Here is a 20924-nt window from a genome sequence, read left to right as displayed (position 1 = left end):
CCCAAAAAGTCAATCAGTGGTTCCAGTCAGTCCAGTGGTTCCAGTCCAATAAACAGTCAGTCCAGTGGTTCCAGTCCATTAAACAGTCAGTCCAGTGGTTCCAGTCCATTAAACAGTCAGTCCAGTGGTTCCAGTCCATTAAACAGTCAGTCCAGTGGTTCCAGTCCATTAAACAGTCAGTCCAGTGGTTCCAGTGCATTAAACAGTCAGTCCAGTGGTTCCAGTCCATTAAACAGTCAGTCCAGTGGTTCCAGTCAGTCCAGTGGTTCCAGTCCAATAAACAGTCAGTCCAGTGGTTCCAGTCCATTAAACAGTCAGTCCAGTGGTTCCAGTCAGTCCAGTGGTTCCATTGGGACTCTCTGCCCTGTCTTCAGGCGAAGTCTAAAGACTTTTCTCATCCTAAGGAGGCGAAGGCCTCCAGCCAATCAGCATCCAGTGAACATCCCAGTTCTCAGTCTCTGCAGACAACAAACCCAAACTTCAGACACAAGAGAATCCAGGAGCACGAGAAGGAGAGGAAGGAGCTCCTCTCCAGACCTCCCCTTCAGGTACTCCCCCGCAGATCAAGCACTCGCTAAACCCGAGCAGGTCGCTTCATTCTGCCGTGTCACTCAGACATCAGAGAGGAGAGGAGAGGAAGTGGATCCTCCTCCTGCCAGGAGCGTCTCAGAGGAGCCTGCTGATCCGTCCAGCAGAGAGGAGGTTCTGCCGGTGGAGCAGCCCTTCATCAAGCTGAGTCAGGAGGAGTACGGAGAACACCACTCCTCCATCATGCACTGCAGGTTTGGACTGAGCCCTGATCAGCTCCACCCATCACCGCCGCCTCCTTTCTCACCTTTCTCCCTCTGCTGACCTGCAGGGTGGACAGTTCTGGTCGCCGGGTGGCCAGTCTGGATGTGGACGGCGTCGTCAAGGTCGGATTATTTTACCTTCCATTGTGGTAAAATGATGTTTTGGTCAAGGAGGCTTTAAAAGCTTTCCTCCTGCCTCCTCAGGTGTGGTCCTTCAACCCCATGATGCAGACCAAAGCCACCATCATGTCCAAGTCTCCTCTGCTGTGCCTGGAGTGGGCGACCAAACCAGACCGACTGGTAAAACCTTCCGGTTGGCCAAACTCTGCCTAGAGCCAAAGTCTTCATCAGGCCTTCTCTCCGTCTCAGAGAGCGCCTCAAACGCCTGAATGGAGGCATTTCTGTCTGCAGGATGCATGAAGACTTTAGCTCTGGACAGCAGCTAGCACTGATTAGCATGTAGCATGCCTGTTGTTCTGAATGCTTTTGTCTCTGGCTAGTTGTTGCTAGGCAGCGGTGTCGGAACGGTGCGACTCTATGATACAGAAGCCAAGAAGAATCTCTATGAGATGAACATCAATGAAACTCATCCCAGGTGAACCCGCCTCTCTGGACTAATCAGCGATGATGATAAAATCTAACCTATCAATATCTGGATCAGAGCTACGCAGAGCAGAAATCCCAGCGGTGATTAGATCAGATTGGGACAGAGATGCAGGGATGTCTGATAAAACATCGTCTGACGGTACGAACAGGTAGATGAAGGATGCTGCAGGGAAACCTCCAGCAGGTGGAGACGGTTTTACGCCTCAGAGGGCCAATTAGCTTAATCAGCAGCTTTAGGCTTTGATGAGTCACATGCCTGAAAGAATCAGGATAACATGGCAGAAAGTTAGCTGCTAGCTACCTGCTCCGCTGTTAGACAGTAAAGATGTGCGACTGTTTCTGCAGTAAGACCTGACTTGGTATCGCAGTCATATTTAGGTCAGAGCCTTGACTGGAGCACTAAACTTATGGCTGAGAGAAGCTAGCAGACCTATTAGCTGCTACATGCTAACAGTGTGAAGAAGCCATTTTCCCTCAGAGCTTCTGAAAGTTTAAATGACAGGAAGTGAAGCTTTAATCCACTGCTAAGCCTGAACTAAACATGATCCCGGTTTAGAGCAGCGGAGAGTTTAGCACACCATTAACATCTGAAGCGCGGAGCTGCTAATGGCCTTCATGTTAGCGCTTTGATTACTGGCACTCCTTCTAAAAGACATTTAGACTCACTTTATTGCATTTTGTTTCCAGAGTGTTACAGCTTTCAGTGAATGAGCTTCAGCTGCGCGGTAAAAATGAACATTTCCATTTCTGAGGTGCAGCAGTGATCAGAATATAAACACTGTAGGAGAGAAGATGGATGGATGGATGATGGATGGATGGATGGATGATGGATGAGGGATGGATGGATGGATGGATGGATGGATGGATGATGGATGGATGGATGGATGGATGATGGATGGATGATGGATGGATGGATGATGGATGGATGGCTGGATGGATTGGATATGATGGAGATGGATGGATGATGGATGGATGATGGAATGATGGTATGATGGATGGATGCTGGATGGATGATGATGGATGGATGGATGGAGGATGGTGGAGGATGGATGATGGATGGATGGATGATGATGGATGATGATGATGGATGGATGATGGATTGATGCTGGATGGATGGATGATGGAGGAGGATGGATGATGATGCGGATTGAATGGATGATGGACGGATGCTGGATGATTGGATATGGATGGCATGGAGGATGGAGGATGGATGGAGGATGGATGATGGATGGATGATGATGGATGATGGATGGAGGATGGATGAATGATGGATGGATGATGATGGATGGATGGATGGATGGATGGATTGATGGATGGAATGAATGGATGATGGATGGATGGATGGATGATGGATGGATGATGGATGGATTGGACTGGATGGATGGATGATGGATGATGGATGGATGGATGATGGTTGGATGGACGGATGGATGGATGATGGATGGATGATGGATTATGGATGGATGGATGATGATGGATGGACGGATGGATGGAGGGATGATGGATGATGATGGATGATGATGGATGGATGGATGATGGACGGATATGGATGATGGATGGATGGATGAAGGATGGATGACGGATGGATGGATGATGGTTGGATGGAATGAATGGATGGATGGATGGATGGAGATGGATGGATGGATGATGGATGGATGGATGGATGATGGATGTATGGATGATGGATGATGGATGGGATGATGGATGGATGGATGATGGATGATGGATGGATGGGATGAATGGATGATGGAAGATGGAGGATGAAGGATGATGGATGTGGATGGATATGGATGGATGGATGATGGATGGATGATGGAGATGGATGGATGGATGATGGACTGGATGGATGTATTGTATTGGTGTGATGGAGTGAAGGATGTGAGATGAATGGATGGATATGATGGATGATGGGACCGGATGAGTTGGGTAGGTGTAAGATGGATGGATGGATGGTGGATGGATGAATGGATGGAGGATGATGGATGAATGGATGGATGGAGGATGAATGGATGGGATGGATGATGGATGGATGATGGATGGATGGATGGATGATTGATGGATGGATGGATATGATGGATCGATGGATGATGGATGGATGATGATGGATGGATGGATGATGGATGGATATGGATGATGGATGGATGGGTTATGGATGGATGGATGGATGATGGATGGATAATTGATGGATTGATGATGATGGATGATGGATGGGATGATGATGGATGGATGGATGATGGATGGATGGATGGATGGATGATGGATGATGGATGATGGATGGATGGATGGATGGATGATGGATGGATGATGGATGATGGAGGATGGATGATGGATGATGGATGATGGACTGGATGATGGATGGGATGGATGATGGATATGGATCGGATGATGGATGATGGATGGATGGATGGATGGATGATAATGATGATGGATGGATGATGGATGGATGGATGGATGATGGATGGATGATGGATGAGATGGATGGATGATTGGATGGATGATGGAGGATGAATGGATGGATGATGGATGTGGATGGAGGATGGAGGATGAAGTAAGTATGGATGATGGATTGATGGAATAATGGATTGCATGAAGGATGAAGGATGGATGATTGAAGATGATGGATTGATTGAATGATGGCTGGAAGCTGGAATTGATATGAAGAGGATGATAGGATTGATGATTGATTGATGGCTGATGGATGTAAGATGGATGGATGATGATGGATGGATGATGGAATGGAATGGACTGAAGGATGTATGATGGATGATGGATGGATGGATGATGGATGTATGGATGGAAGGATGGGTGTGATGGATGATGATTGATGGATGATGGATGGATGGATGATGGGAAGATGGATGGATAAGTGGTAGGTGTATGGATGGATGGATGGATGGATGGATTATGGATGGATGGATGATGGAAGGATGATATGGATGGATGGATGGAGATGGATGGATGGATGATGGAAGGATTATGGATGGATGAAGATAAGGATGAAGGAAGGAAGAAGGATGCGGGATCTGGATTTATGGTGGATGATGAAGGATGAGGATGGATGGCGGAAGGATGGATGAAGGATGGAAGGATGGATTGGATAGATTGGAAGAAGGATGATTAAGATGGTATGGCTGGATAGATACGGATGTATGGCAGGCTGGAAGACTGGAATGGCTGGATGATGGTGAAGATGGATTGTCTGGATGTATGTGAAAGAAGGAAGGAAGGAGAATGGATGAAGGCGATGGATATCGCAAGGAGAGCGTGAGATGTTATGTGATGGATGTATGGAAGTTCTGTGCAGTGAGCGTATACGGAGGTGATGATGGATGAAGGATTGGATGGATGGGATTGAATGCAGGAAGATGGATGGATGGATGGCTGATGGATGATGGATGGATGGATGATGGATGGATGGGATTGATGATGTGATGGATGCTGGATGATGAAGGATGGATGATGGATGATGGATGGATGGATGGATGGATGATGATGGAATGGATGGAGAAGGATGATAGATGGCTGATGGATGGATGATGGATGGAATCTTCATTCATCAGTGCAGGCAAGGAAGGCAGGCAGCATTCAGTCAGTTCGCAGTCAGGCATGGCAGCAGGCTGTGCAGGCCATCATGCTTGCAGTCATTGCAGCATTCATAAGCATTCATTCATTCATCAGTTCCTTCATTCATCATTCATTCATCATTCATTGCATTCATTCATTCATCATTGCAGTCAGTCATTCATTCAGTCATCATTCCATTCATTCATCATTCTGTCATCATTCATATCAGTCATCATTCATTAAATCATCAATTCATCATTCAATTCATTCACATTCATTCACATTAATTCATTCATTCATCATTCATTCATCATTCATCTTCCATCATTCATTCATCATTCATTCATTCATCATTCATTCATCATTCATTCATTCTTCGATTCATTCATCCATTCATCAGTCATCATTCATTCATTCATTCAGTTCATGTTCATTCATTCATTCATGTATATCATTCAGCAGTCATTTCATTCATCATTCATTCATCATTCATTCATTCATTCATTCATTCATTCATTCATTCATTCATTCATTCATTCATCATTCATTCATTCATTCATTCATTCATCATTCATTCATTCATTCATTCATTCATTCATTCATTCATCATTCATCATTCATTCATTCATTCATTCATTCATCATTCATTCATTCATCATTCATTCATTCATCATTCATTCATCATTCATTCATTCATTCATTCATTCATTCATTCATTCATTCATTCATCATTCATTCATTCATTCATCATTCATTCATTCATTCATTCATCATTCATTCATTCATTCATTCATTCATTCATTCATTCATCATTCATTCATTCATCATTCATTCATTCATTCATTCATTCATTCATTCATTCATCATTCATTCATTCATTCATCATTCATTCATTCATTCATTCATTCATCATTCATTCATTCATTCATTCATTCATTCATTCATTCATCATTCATTCATTCATTCATTCATCATTCATTCATTCATTCATTCATCATTCATTCATTCATTCATTCATTCATTCATCATTCATTCATTCATCATTCATTCATCATTCATTCATACATTCATCATTCATTCATCATTCATTCATTCATCATTCATTCATTCATTCATTCATTCATTCATCATTCATTCATTCATTCATTCATCATTCATTCATTCATTCATTCATCATTCATTCATTCATCATTCATTCATTCATTCATCATTCATTCATTCATTCATTCATCATTCATTCATTCATTCATTCATTCATTCATTCATTCATTCATCATTCATTCATTCATTCATTCATCATTCATTCATTCATTCATTCATTCATTCATTCATTCATTCATTCATTCATCATTCATTCATTCATTCATTCATTCATTCATTCATTCATTCATCATTCATTCATCATTCATTCATTCATTCATTCATTCATCATTCATTCATTCATTCATTCATTCATTCATTCATTCATTCATCATCATTCATTCATCATTCATTCATCATTCATTCATTCATTCATTCATTCATCATTCATTCATTCATTCATTCATTCATCATTCATTCATTCATCATTCATTCATCATTCATTCATTCATCATTCATTCATTCATTCATTCATTCATTCATTCATTCATTCATTCATTCATCATTCATTCATTCATTCATCATTCATTCATTCATTCATTCATTCATTCATTCATCATTCATTCATTCATTCATTCATTCATTCATTCATTCATTCATTCATTCATTCATTCATTCATCATTCATTCATTCATTCATTCATTCATTCATTCATTCATTCATTCATTCATTCATTCATTCATTCATTCATCATTCATTCATTCATTCATCATTCATTCATTCATTCATTCATTCATTCATTCATTCATTCATTCATTCATTCATTCATTCATTCATTCATTCATTCATCATTCATTCATCATCATTCATTCATTCATTCATTCATTCATTCATTCATCATTCATTCATTCATCATTCATTCATTCATCATTCATTCATTCATTCATTCATTCATTCATTCATTCATTCATTCATTCATTCATTCATTCATTCATTCATTCATTCATTCATTCATTCATTCATTCATTCATTCATTCATCATTCATTCATCATTCATTCATTCATTCATTCATTCATCATTCATTCATTCATTCATTCATTCATTCATTCATTCATTCATTCATTCATTCATTCATCATTCATTCATTCATTCATTCATTCATTCATTCATTCATTCATTCATTCATTCATCATTCATTCATTCATTCATTCATTCATTCATTCATTCATTCATTCATCATTCATTCATTCATCATTCATTCATTCATTCATTCATTCATTCATTCATTCATTCATTCATTCATCATTCATTCATTCATTCATTCATTCATTCATCATTCATTCATTCATTCATTCATTCATTCATTCATCATTCATTCATTCATTCATTCATTCATTCATTCATTCATCATTCATTCATTCATTCATTCATTCATTCATTCATTCATCATTCATTCATTCATTCATTCATTCATTCATTCATTCATTCATTCATTCATTCATTCATCATTCATTCATCATTCATTCATTCATTCATTCATTCATTCATTCATTCATTCATTCATTCATTCATTCATCATTCATTCATTCATTCATTCATTCATCATTCATTCATTCATTCATTCATTCATCATTCATTCATTCATTCATCATTCATTCATTCATTCATTCATTCATTCATTCATTCATTCATTCATTCATCATTCATTCATTCATTCATTCATCATTCATTCATTCATTCATTCATTCATTCATCATTCATTCATTCATTCATTCATTCATCATTCATTCATTCATTCATTCATTCATTCATTCATTCATTCATTCATCATTCAGTTCATCATTCATTCATTCATTCATTCATTCATTCATTCATTCATTCATCATTCATTCATCATTCATCATTCATTCATTCATTCATTCATCTTTCATCATTCATTCATCATTCGATTCATCATTCATTCATTCAATTCATTCATCATTCATTCATTCATTCATTCAGTTCATTCATTCATTCATTCATTCATCATCATTCATTCATTCAGTCATTCATTCATTCATTCATCATTCATTCATTCATTAATTCATTCATTCATTCATCATTCATTCATTCATTCATTCATGCATCATTCATTCATTCATTCATCATTCATTCATTCATTCATTCATTCATTCATTCATCATTCATTCATTCATTCATTCATTCATTCATTCATTCATTCATTTCATTCATTCATTCATTCATCATTCATTCATTCATTCATTCATTTCATTCATTCATTCATTCATTCAGTCATTCATCATTCATCATTCATTCATTCATTCATTCATCATTCATTCATTCATTCATATCATTCATTCATCAGTTCATTCATTCATTCATCATCATCATTCATTCATTCATCATTCATTCATTCATTCATCATCATTCATTCATTCATTCATTCATCATTCATTCATTCATTCATTCATTCATTCATTCATCATTCAGTCATCATTCATCATTCATCATCATTCATCATTCATCATCATTCATCATTCATTCATTCATCATTCATTCATCCTTCATTCATCATTCATTCATTCATCATTCATTCATTCATTCATTCATTCATCATTCATCATTCATTCATTCATTCATCATTCATTCATTCATCATTCATTCATTCATTCATTCATCATCATTCATTCATTCATTCATTCATTCATCATTCATTCATTGCATTCATTCATTCATTCATTCATTCATTCATTCATTCATTCATTCATTCATTCATCATTCATTCATTCATTCATTCATCATTCATTCATTCATCATTCATTCATTCATTCATTCATCATTCATTCATTCATTCATTCATTCATTCATTCATTCATTCATTCATTCATCATTCATTCATTCATTCATTCATTCATTCATTCATTCATTCATTCATTCATTCATTCATTCATTCATCATTCATTCATTCATTCATTCATTCATTCATTCATTCATTCATTCATTCATTCATTCATTCATTCATTCATTCATTCATTCATTCATTCATTCATTCATCATTCATTCATTCATTCATTCATTCATTCATTCATCATTCATTCATTCATTCATTCATTCATTCATCATTCATTCATTCATTCATTCATTCATTCATTCATTCATTCATTCATTCATTCATTCATTCATTCATCATTCATTCATTCATTCATTCATTCATTCATCATTCATTCATTCATTCATTCATTCATTCATTCATTCATTCATTCATTCATTCATTCATTCATTCATTCATTCATCATTCATTCATTCATTCATTCATCATTCATTCATCATTCATTCATTCATTCATTCATTCATTCATTCATTCATTCATTCATTCATTCATCATTCATTCATCATTCATTCATTCATTCATTCATTCATCATTCATTCATTCATTCATTCATCATTCATTCAGTCATTCATTCATTCATTCATTCATTCATTCATTCATCATTCATTCATTCATTCATCATTCATCATTCATTCATTCATCATTCATCATTCATTCATTCATTCATTCATCATTCATTCATTCATTCATCATTCATTCATTCATTCATTCATCATTCATTCATTCATTCATTCATTCATCATTCATTCATTCATTCATTCATTCATTCATCATTCATTCATTCATTCATTCATTCATTCATTCATTCATCATTCATTCATTCATCATTCATCATTCATTCATTCATTCATTCATTCATCATTCATTCATTCATTCATTCATTCATTCATTCATTCATTCATTCATTCATTCATTCATTCATTCATTCATTCATTCATTCATTCATTCATTCATTCATTCATTCATCATTCATTCATTCATTCATTCATTCATTCATTCATTCATTCATTCATTCATTCATTCATCATTCATTCATCATTCATTCATCATTCATTCATTCATTCATTCATTCATTCATTCATCATTCATTCATTCATCATTCATTCATTCATTCATCATTCATTCATTCATTCATTCATTCATTCATTCATTCATCATTCATTCATCATTCATTCATTCATTCATTCATTCATTCATTCATTCATTCATTCATTCATTCATTCATTCATTCATTCATTCATTCATTCATCATTCATTCATTCATTCATTCATTCATTCATTCATTCATTCATTCATTCATTCATTCATTCATTCATCATTCATTCATTCATTCATCATTCATTCATTCATTCATTCATTCATTCATCATTCATTCATTCATTCATTCATTCATTCATCATTCATTCATTCATTCATTCATTCATTCATTCATTCATTCATTCATTCATCATTCATTCATTCATTCATTCATTCATTCATTCATTCATTCATTCATCATTCATTCATTCATTCATTCATTCATTCATCATTCATTCATTATTCATTCATTCATTCATCATTCATTCATCATTCATTCATTCATTCATTCATTCATTCATTCATTCATTCATTCATTCATTCATTCATTCATTCATTCATTCATTCATCATTCATTCATTCATTCATTCATTCATCATTCATTCATTCATTCATCATTCATTCATTCATTCATTCATTCATTCATTCATTCATTCATCATTCATTCATTCATTCATTCATTCATTCATCATTCATTCATTCATCATTCATTCATTCATTCATTCATTCATTCATTCATTCATTCATTCATTCATCATTCATTCATTCATTCATCATTCATTCATTCATTCATTCATCATTCATTCATTCATTCATTCATTCATTCATCATTCATTCATTCATTCATTCATTCATTCATTCATCATTCATTCATTCATTCATTCATTCATTCATTCATTCATCATTCATTCATCATTCATTCATTCATTCATTCATTCATCATTCATTCATTCATTCATTCATTCATTCATTCATTCATTCATCATTCATTCATTCATTCATTCATTCATTCATTCATCATTCATTCATTCATTCATTCATTCATTCATTCATTCATTCATTCATTCATTCATTCATTCATTCATTCATTCATCATTCATTCATTCATTCATTCATTCATTCATTCATTCATTCATTCATTCATTCATCATTCATTCATCATTCATTCATTCATCATTCATTCATTCATTCATTCATCATTCATTCATTCATTCATTCATTCATTCATTCATTCATTCATTCATTCATTCATCATTCATTCATTCATTCATTCATTCATTCATTCATTCATTCATTCATTCATCATCATTCATTCATTCATTCATTCATTCATTCATTCATTCATTCATTCATTCATTCATTCATTCATTCATCATTCATTCATTCATTCATCATTCATTCATTCATTCATTCATTCATTCATTCATTCATTCATTCATTCATTCATTCATCATTCATTCATTCATTCATTCATTCATTCATTCATCATTCATTCATTCATTCATTCATTCATTCATTCATTCATTCATTCATTCATTCATTCATTCATTCATTCATCATTCATTCATTCATTCATTCATTCATTCATTCATTCATTCATTCATTCATTCATTCATTCATTCATTCATTCATTCATTCATTCATTCATCATTCATTCATTCATTCATTCATTCATTCATTCATTCATTCATTCATTCATTCATTCATTCATTCATTCATTCATTCATTCATTCATTCATTCATTCATTCATTCATTCATTCATTCATTCATTCATCATTCATTCATTCATTCATTCATTCATTCATTCATTCATTCATTCATTCATCATTCATTCATTCATTCATTCATTCATTCATCATTCATTCATTCATTCATTCATTCATTCATTCATTCATTCATTCATTCATTCATTCATTCATTCATTCATTCATTCATTCATTCATTCATTCATTCATTCATTCATTCATTCATTCATTCATTCATCATTCATTCATTCATTCATTCATTCATTCATTCATTCATTCATTCATTCATTCATTCATTCATTCATTCATTCATTCATTCATTCATTCATTCATTCATTCATTCATTCATTCATTCATTCATTCATTCATTCATCATTCATTCATTCATTCATTCATTCATTCATTCATTCATTCATTCATTCATTCATCATTCATTCATTCATTCATTCATTCATTCATTCATTCATTCATTCATTCATTCATTCATCATTCATTCATTCATTCATTCATTCATTCATCATTCATTCATTCATTCATTCATTCATTCATTCATTCATTCATTCATTCATTCATTCATTCATCATTCATTCATTCATTCATTCATTCATTCATTCATTCATTCATTCATTCATTCATTCATTCATTCATTCATTCATTCATTCATTCATCATTCATTCATCATTCATTCATTCATTCATTCATTCATTCATTCATTCATTCATTCATTCATTCATTCATTCATTCATTCATCATTCATCATTCATTCATTCATTCATTCATTCATTCATTCATTCATTCATTCATTCATTCATTCATTCATTCATCATTCATTCATTCATTCATCATTCATTCATTCATTCATTCATTCATTCATCATTCATTCATTCATTCATTCATTCATCATTCATTCATTCATTCATTCATTCATCATTCATTCATTCATTCATTCATTCATTCATTCATTCATTCATTCATTCATTCATTCATCATTCATTCATTCATTCATTCATCATTCATTCATTCATTCATTCATTCATTCATTCATTCATTCATTCATTCATTCATTCATTCATTCATTCATTCATTCATTCATTCATTCATTCATTCATCATTCATTCATTCATTCATTCATCATTCATTCATTCATTCATTCATCATTCATTCATTCATTCATTCATTCATTCATTCATTCATCATTCATTCATTCATTCATCATTCATTCATTCATTCATTCATTCATTCATTCATTCATTCATTCATTCATTCATTCATTCATTCATTCATTCATTCATCATTCATTCATTCATTCATTCATTCATTCATTCATTCATTCATTCATTCATTCATTCATTCATTCATTCATTCATTCATTCATTCATTCATCATTCATTCATTCATTCATTCATTCATTCATTCATTCATTCATTCATTCATTCATTCATTCATTCATCATTCATTCATCATTCATTCATTCATTCATTCATTCATTCATTCATTCATTCATTCATTCATTCATTCATCATTCATTCATTCATTCATTCATTCATTCATTCATTCATTCATTCATCATTCATTCATTCATTCATTCATTCATTCATTCATTCATCATTCATTCATTCATTCATTCATCATTCATCATTCATTCATTCATTCATCATTCATTCATTCATTCATTCATTCATTCATTCATTCATTCATTCATCATTCATTCATTCATTCATTCATTCATCATTCATTCATTCATTCATCATTCATTCATCATTCATTCATCATTCATTCATTCATTCATTCATTCATCATTCATTCATTCATTCATTCATCATTCATTCATTCATCATTCATTCATTCATTCATTCATCATTCATTCATCATTCATTCATTCATTCATCATTCATTCATTCATTCATTCATTCATTCATTCATTCATTCATTCATTCATCATTCATTCATCATTCATTCATTCATCATTCATTCATCATTCATTCATTCATTCATTCATTCATTCATTCATTCATTCATTCATTCATTCATCATTCATTCATCATTCATTCATTCATTCATTCATTCATTCATTCATCATTCATTCATCATTCATTCATTCATTCATTCATTCATTCATTCATTCATTCATCATTCATTCATCATTCATTCATTCATTCATTCATTCATTCATTCATCATTCATTCATCATTCATTCATCATTCATTCATCATTCATTCATTCATTCATTCATTCATCATTCATTCATTCATTCATTCATTCATCATTCATTCATTCATTCATCATTCATTCATTCATTCATTCATTCATTCATTCATCATTCATTCATTCATCATTCATTCATCATTCATTCATTCATTCATTCATTCATTCATTCATCATTCATTCATTCATTCATTCATTCATTCATTCATTCATTCATTCATTCATTCATTCATTCATTCATTCATTCATTCATTCATTCATTCATTCATTCATTCATTCATTCATCATTCATATCGATTATTCATTCATTCATCATTCATTCATTCATTCATCATTCATTCATCATTCAATTCATTCATTCAGTTTTCCATTCATCATTCAGTCTTTCATTCATTCATCATTCATCATTCATTCATTCATCATTCATCATTATTCATTCATTCATCCATTCAATTCATTCACCCACATTAGCCACTACCCTACCCCCCTCTACCCCCTCCCTACAATAGAATCCCACATCATCATCATTCAGAACTCCCCCGTCACCCCATCACGCAGCACCCCCCCCCCAAAAAATAAAGCATCACCCCCAACATATACCAAAAGACCCCCAACCCCCCCCCGCGAAAGTTGCCCCTCCCTCCGACTTAAAAGCATCCAGTCAAAGTGCCCATCGCAGCATTGAATCATGTCAACACAACATCATACCCTGCCTCTAGTCGAACAGCTTGCAGCCCATCGGCTTCAACCTTCGACATTCTCGCGCCTGCTCCTCCTCGCTCCCGGAGGAGCCTACGCCGTCCCTCTTCTCGCCCCATCCCCCAGTGTCGGGTCAGCTGCTCCTCTGGGACACCAAGACGGTCAAACAGCAGGTGGGGAAGCAGCAGCGTGAAGCTGATCAGAGCAGACCTGTCTGAGCGTCGATCCACGCGTTTTCATGGACTCTGATGGTTTATCTTCCAGCTCCAGTTCTCTCTGGAACCAGAACCAGTAGCCATCAACTGCACCGCCTTCAACCACAATGGGAACCTGCTGGTAACGGGAGCTGCTGATGGCGTCATCAGACTCTTTGGTTGGTCTCATCAGACTCTCCCACATCTTTATCCGCCGCTGTTCAGTCCCACTGACTCCTCCCCTCTTCCTGCTGCAGATATGCAGCGATACGAGAGCGCCATGAGCTGGAGAGCTCATGACGGCGAGGTTTACAGCGTGGAGTTCAGCTACGACGAGAACACAGTGTTCAGTGTGGGAGAGGATGGGAAGGTGAGCGGCGCGTGGGGGACTCTGCTGCCCCCGCAGGCCACAGGCTGTAACTCCATGTGTCTGGTTGCAGTTCATCCAGTGGAACATCCACCGCTGCGGCGTCAAGCAGTCAGAGCAGGTTCTACCGCAGGACGCCACGGGCCCCTTCGTCCTGTCCGGATACAGCGGCTATAAACAGGTGGGGGCCGGCTGAGTACGGGTAGAAAGTCACAGACGGTGCACGCTCCCCGTGCGGCCGGTTGGAATGAGGCGGAGCCTGTTCACAGTGGTGAGGGAATGGCCTGATGATGTCACTTTCACTCTCTGAAGGTCCAGGTCCCCAGGGGCCGACTGTTCGCCTTCGACTCTGAAGGACAACATGTCCTGACCTGTTCCAGCGCCGGAGGACTCGTCTACAAAGTACGTCCGCCTCCATCACACTTCTTTCTCTCGCACATCTACATCCGTTTTCTATGCTCCTCCTCTCAGTATAACGTAGATATGCTGTTTCTGCTCCAGACTTAATACAATAGAATAGAGTAGAATATTCCTTTATTTTCACACAATGGGGAAATTCTGCTGTTTACAGCAACAAAAGGATAATAGAAAAAATGGTCACATAAATGTGGACCTTAGAAAAATGTATAAGAATAACATAAAAAAATAAACAATAAAATATTGTAAAGTGTTTTATATATAAAACTGGAGAATAAATAACCAATAAGCAGCTATGGACATTTTTACAGTAATTTGAAAATAGCAGCAACATCAGAGACGAGCAGAATGGCAGCAGCAGGTTATTATATTTTATTATATATTTATATATTATAACTGACTAAGGTAGAAACTGAGCAGAATCAGCCTGAATGGAAGAACTGGTTGAGGTTGATGGGATGGTTCTAGAGTCTTCCAGCTGCTGGGAGGAAGAATCTGTGATAACGCTCCCTGGTGCATTTAAGGTGCAGCAGTCTGTAACTGAAGGAGCTGTCCAGTTCAGCACCAGCTGAACCAGTATGGGGGGGGGATCCGTCTGTTTCCAGAGGGCATCCAATCACAGCTACCTCAGTGTCCGTTCCCTGGATGTTCATCGGTGTCAGTGGGGTGGATCTGCCTAAGGTGGTTCTACTGGAACCAGACCACCGAGTTCTGGGTCCCTGTCTGTCCTCTGAGTCGTCTCCACCTGAGATGAGGCCAACTATGGCAGAAAGGTCAGAGAAGGTCTGGAGGAGGCGGTGTGGGGAGCTGATGGAGACGTCTGCAGGGCAGAGGGTGAAGAGGAACGGTTCCAGCACTGTTCCCTGTGGGACCCCCGTACTGCAGACCAACCTATCAGAGACACAGCCCTGTGTCCTCACACACTGTGGGGGGCAGAGGTAGTCCAGAACCCAGTGGGACATGTTCTGGTCCACTGCTGGCAGCTCCAGCTTAGGAATCCTGGCTGGATGGAGCTGAAAGCAGTGGAGAAATCAAAGACCATGATCCTCACAGAGCTTCCAGGATTCTCTGGGTGAGTCAGAGGAAGATGATGACATCATCTGCCCAATCCCAGCGCGCTAGGATAACTGGATCCAATGGTAAACTGGAGCTTTGCTGAAAGAAGCAAATATCACTTCAACCCTTAGAGATTAAAACTCTGTTTTATCAACAAGCTTTTAATTTGACAGGATGAAGGTAACTCCTCCTTTCTGAGCATCTCCAAAGTCTCTTTTATCTTTAGTTCATGCAAACCTGCCTGCTGTGTATATCAGCATAGATGTGTGTTTGATAGAAGCTGACATGTTGGATCAAAGGTCATCACTCTGTGCTGCTCCTCTTCCAGCTGACGGGTGAAGAGCCGGCCCTGGAGCGAGTGCTGTCGCTGGGCGGACACAGAGCCCCGGTGGTGACGGTGGATTGGTCCTCGGCGGTGGACTGCGGCACCTGCCTCACGGCCTCCATGGACGGGAAGATCAAACTGAGCACGCTGCTGGCGCAGAAGTCCTAACTGATCCAGTCTGACTCCTGTTTCAGGCTCCAACCATTAAAAGCTGACTAGTCTGACCCTGAAGGCTCATTTATTCTCCTGGTGATGTTCCAAAGGTTTCCTCCAATCCTAATCTTTCTGTCTGAGGTGATTGACAGATTTAATGTCCAATCATCATTAGCAGGATGCAGCTGAAGATTCTCATCCAGAAAAGTTTAAAATCATTCCACTGGACTTAGTCTCCAAGTTTGAAGACATTTCTCTTCCATCCAAGGAGAGTTTTCTATTCAAAAGAAATAGCATTGACAGCATTGGAAAAACTCCCTTTGAACAGGAAGAAACCTCCAGCAGAACCAGGCTCAGTGTGAGCGGCCATCTGCTGAGGCCCACTGGGGTTCAAGGAGACAGAAGCAGAGATAGAAAAAGAAGCATAGATACAAAAGGCAACTGTCAACCAGCTCCACAGGCGGCCCCGTCCAGGAAACACACAGCCAGGCAGACGAGCTCCGAGCCAGCTCCCATGTCAGAGGATGAAGAGAGCACATCCAGTTAGTCACAGTCAGAGAAACAGGACTACACTGGAAAACAGGCCAAGCTCCAACATCTAGAAACAAAGGTGTTGATGGCAGCAGCACAGCTGATATTTCTCTCCAGGATGGAATCACAGCCAAACAGGAACAGACCAGATGAAGCTACTATGAGAAAAAGCAGAGAGAGCAGAACGTTAGAGATTGAACTAACAGATTCTGCAGAGTGGGAGAATAGAGATAGAATGAAGCAGAATGATGAAAAAGGGGTCCCTATGTCCTCCAGCAGTCTAAGCCTATAGCAGCAGAACTATAGAGATAGCTCAGGATAACCTGAGCCACTCTAACTAGAAGCTTTATCAAAAAGGAAAGTTTTAAGCCTAGCCTTAAAAGTAGACAGGGTGTCTGCCTCACGGACTAAAACTGGTAGTTGGTTCCACAGGAGAGGAGCCTGAGAACTAAAAGATCTGCCTCCCATTCTACTTTTAGAAATTCTAGGAACCACTAGTAAACCTGCAGATTGAGAGCGAAGTGCTCTGTTAGGAACATAAGGAACAATCAGATCTCTGATATCAGATGGAGCTTGGCCATTTAAGGCTTTATATGTGAGAAGGAGGATTTTAAATTCTATTCTGGATTTAACAGGAAGCCAATGAAGAGAAGCCAGGATAGGCGAGATATGATCTCTCTTTTTCATTTTCATCAGAACTCTGGCTGCAGCATTTTGGATCAGCTGAAGGCTTTTAACTACAGTTTGTGGACTTCCTGATAGTAAAGAATTACAATAGTCCAGCCTTGAAGTAACAAATGCATGGACTAGTTTCTCAGCATCACCCCTGGACAGGAGATTTCTCATTTTAGCAATATTCCTCAGATGAAAGAAGGAAATTCTAGAAACCTCTTTGATCTGGGATTTAAATGACAGGTCCTGATCAAAAACAACACCAAGATTTTTTACTTTATTATCTGAAATCAGTTTAATCCCATCCAAATGAAGTGACTGACTAATCAGCTTCTTTTTCAGAGACTCTGGTCCAAAGACTATAACTTCTGTTTTGTCTGCATTCAGAAGCAGAAAGTTAAGAGTCATCCAGGTTTTTCTGTCTTCAGACATGCCTGTAATCTATGTAATGGGTTAGCTTCATCTGGATTTATAGACAGATATAGCTGGGTATCATCAGCATAACAGTGGAAATTAATCCCATGCTGTCTAATAACTCTACCAATTGGGAGCATGTATAAAGTAAAGAGAATTGGTCCTAGCACTGATCCCTGTGGTACTCCACAGGTAACCTTTGAGCGTGTTGAAGATCTATCATTAACATGAACAAACTGAATTCGATCAGATAGATAAGATTTAAACCAGTCTAGTGCTGTTCCTTTATTTCCAACAAAATATTCAAGTCTTTCTAAAAGAATATTATGGTCAACTGGATCAAATGCAGCACTAAGATCCAACAGGACGAGCACAGATACAAGTCCATTATCTGAGGCCATGAGAATACCTCCTTAAATAACCTGGTTGGAACTGGATCTAACATCCAAGTTGAAGGCTTAGATGAAGACAATAATTTTGCTAATTCAGAAAGTTCAACTGGATCAAAGCAGTCTAAACCCGGTTCAGATTCCATGACTACCTCAGGTACAATCGCGGATAGAGGAGTGCTTATGATCTTATTTTTAATAAGATCAATCTTATTTATAAAGAATCCCATAAAATCATTGCTGCTAAGAGCAGGTGGAATGGACGGTTCAACAGAGCTATGGCTCTGGGTGAGTTTGGCAACTGTATTAAAAAGAAATCTAGGATTATTCTTATTCTCCTCTATTAATGAGGAGAAGTATGCTGCTCTTGCTTTACAAAGGGTCCTCTTATACAGCAGTAAACCATTTTTCCAGACTAGGAAGGATTCCCGTAGACCTATATCATGCATTCTCTCTCCAGTTTCCTAGCATTTTGCTTCAAAGTACGCAGCTCTGCATTAAACCAAGGAGCAAGCTTTCTATTTTTAACGGTTTTCATTTTCAAAGGAGCTGCGTTGTCTAAGGCAATACGCAGAGAACTAGCAACCCCATCAACAAAATCATCAACCTGTGAAGAGGAATAAACTAAGCTTTTGCACTGTGCAGCACTGCTCAGCGACACAGAGGAGAGAGAAAGTGAAGCAGATTCTTTCAAATTTATAACTGCTCTATCTGATAAAGATCTACTAATGGAAAACTTTTGGGGGAGGAGAACTCTGTTAAAGTAATCCTGAAGGTCAGAGAGGACAGGGTTGTGAGGAAATACTGTTATTTATTCACATTCTCCAAAGTATGAAGATGAGAATGCGTGGGACTATTCACATTTTGAACAAAGCCAATAGTGTCTAAGATAGCATTAAAGGCTGCTCTTAAGCTATCGCCTTCAATGTCAGCATGGATGTTAAAATCTCCCACTATGATGACCCTGTCAGTATTTAATACCAAATCAGAAAGGAACTCTGAAAACTCATCTAAACATTCAGCTCCAATGATGCCACACCTGGAAAGTTTGGTTTAAACACCTTTATTTCTTATTTTTGGAACAACTTCATTCTTTTAGTTTCCATGTTTGATCAGAACATTCAGAAAGAATCACATATTGATTGATTGATTGATTGATTGTGTAGAAAGTCTGCAGTGAGCTGGAATCCCTCCTGGCAGACTGAAGCAGGCTGTATGAGGCAGACAGCTGATTGGACACTCAGCTGAAGCTGTAGGAAAAGTACAATGTGCCTCCTTTCCTCAGGCTACAGCGCTCCCAGTGGTTTCCCCTCCTAAGCCGGGTGTAGCAGCGTCCCACTTCGTCATCAAAGAGAGGATCCTGGTCGTAAACTCTGAGCTCCAGGCGATCGTTGGCCCGGGCGTCTGAGTGGGAGAAGGTTTGTGACCAGTAGGGGTTTGGGTTGTTCCGGATAACGTTGGTTTCACCCAGATAACGGGAGACGCAGTAGACCTTCACATAGCCGTCTGCTTCGCTTACACCCTTTCGCAGACCTCTAGCGCTGAGGTGAGACACCCTTAGGTCTGAGAGGGCCACGCCCACACAGCAGAGCAGCAAGACGAGCAGAGGAAGGCTGGAGGCCATGACTTCAGGAGGCTGCAAGCAGAAGATCAAGGAGTTAGAGAAGAACCTTCCTGATGCACTCAGCATCTGCTTGATTCAGCTCTATTTCACTGCCTTTGAGGTGGAAGTCAACAACACAGCAGG

General features: G+C 37.6%; 1 pseudogene; it reads left to right on the top strand.

The window, feature by feature from the left end:
• The first annotated feature begins 5 nt into the window (after positions 1–5).
• LOC119780524 lies at positions 6–17265 on the top strand (annotated as a pseudogene).
• The last annotated feature ends 3659 nt before the right edge of the window (positions 17266–20924 follow it).

Source organism: Cyprinodon tularosa, unplaced genomic scaffold, assembly GCF_016077235.1.
Source record: "Cyprinodon tularosa strain WSP-4 unplaced genomic scaffold, ASM1607723v1 ctg1612, whole genome shotgun sequence".
NCBI classification, from domain to species: domain Eukaryota; kingdom Metazoa; phylum Chordata; class Actinopteri; order Cyprinodontiformes; family Cyprinodontidae; genus Cyprinodon; species Cyprinodon tularosa.
This window is presented reverse-complemented; position numbering and strand designations above follow the sequence as displayed.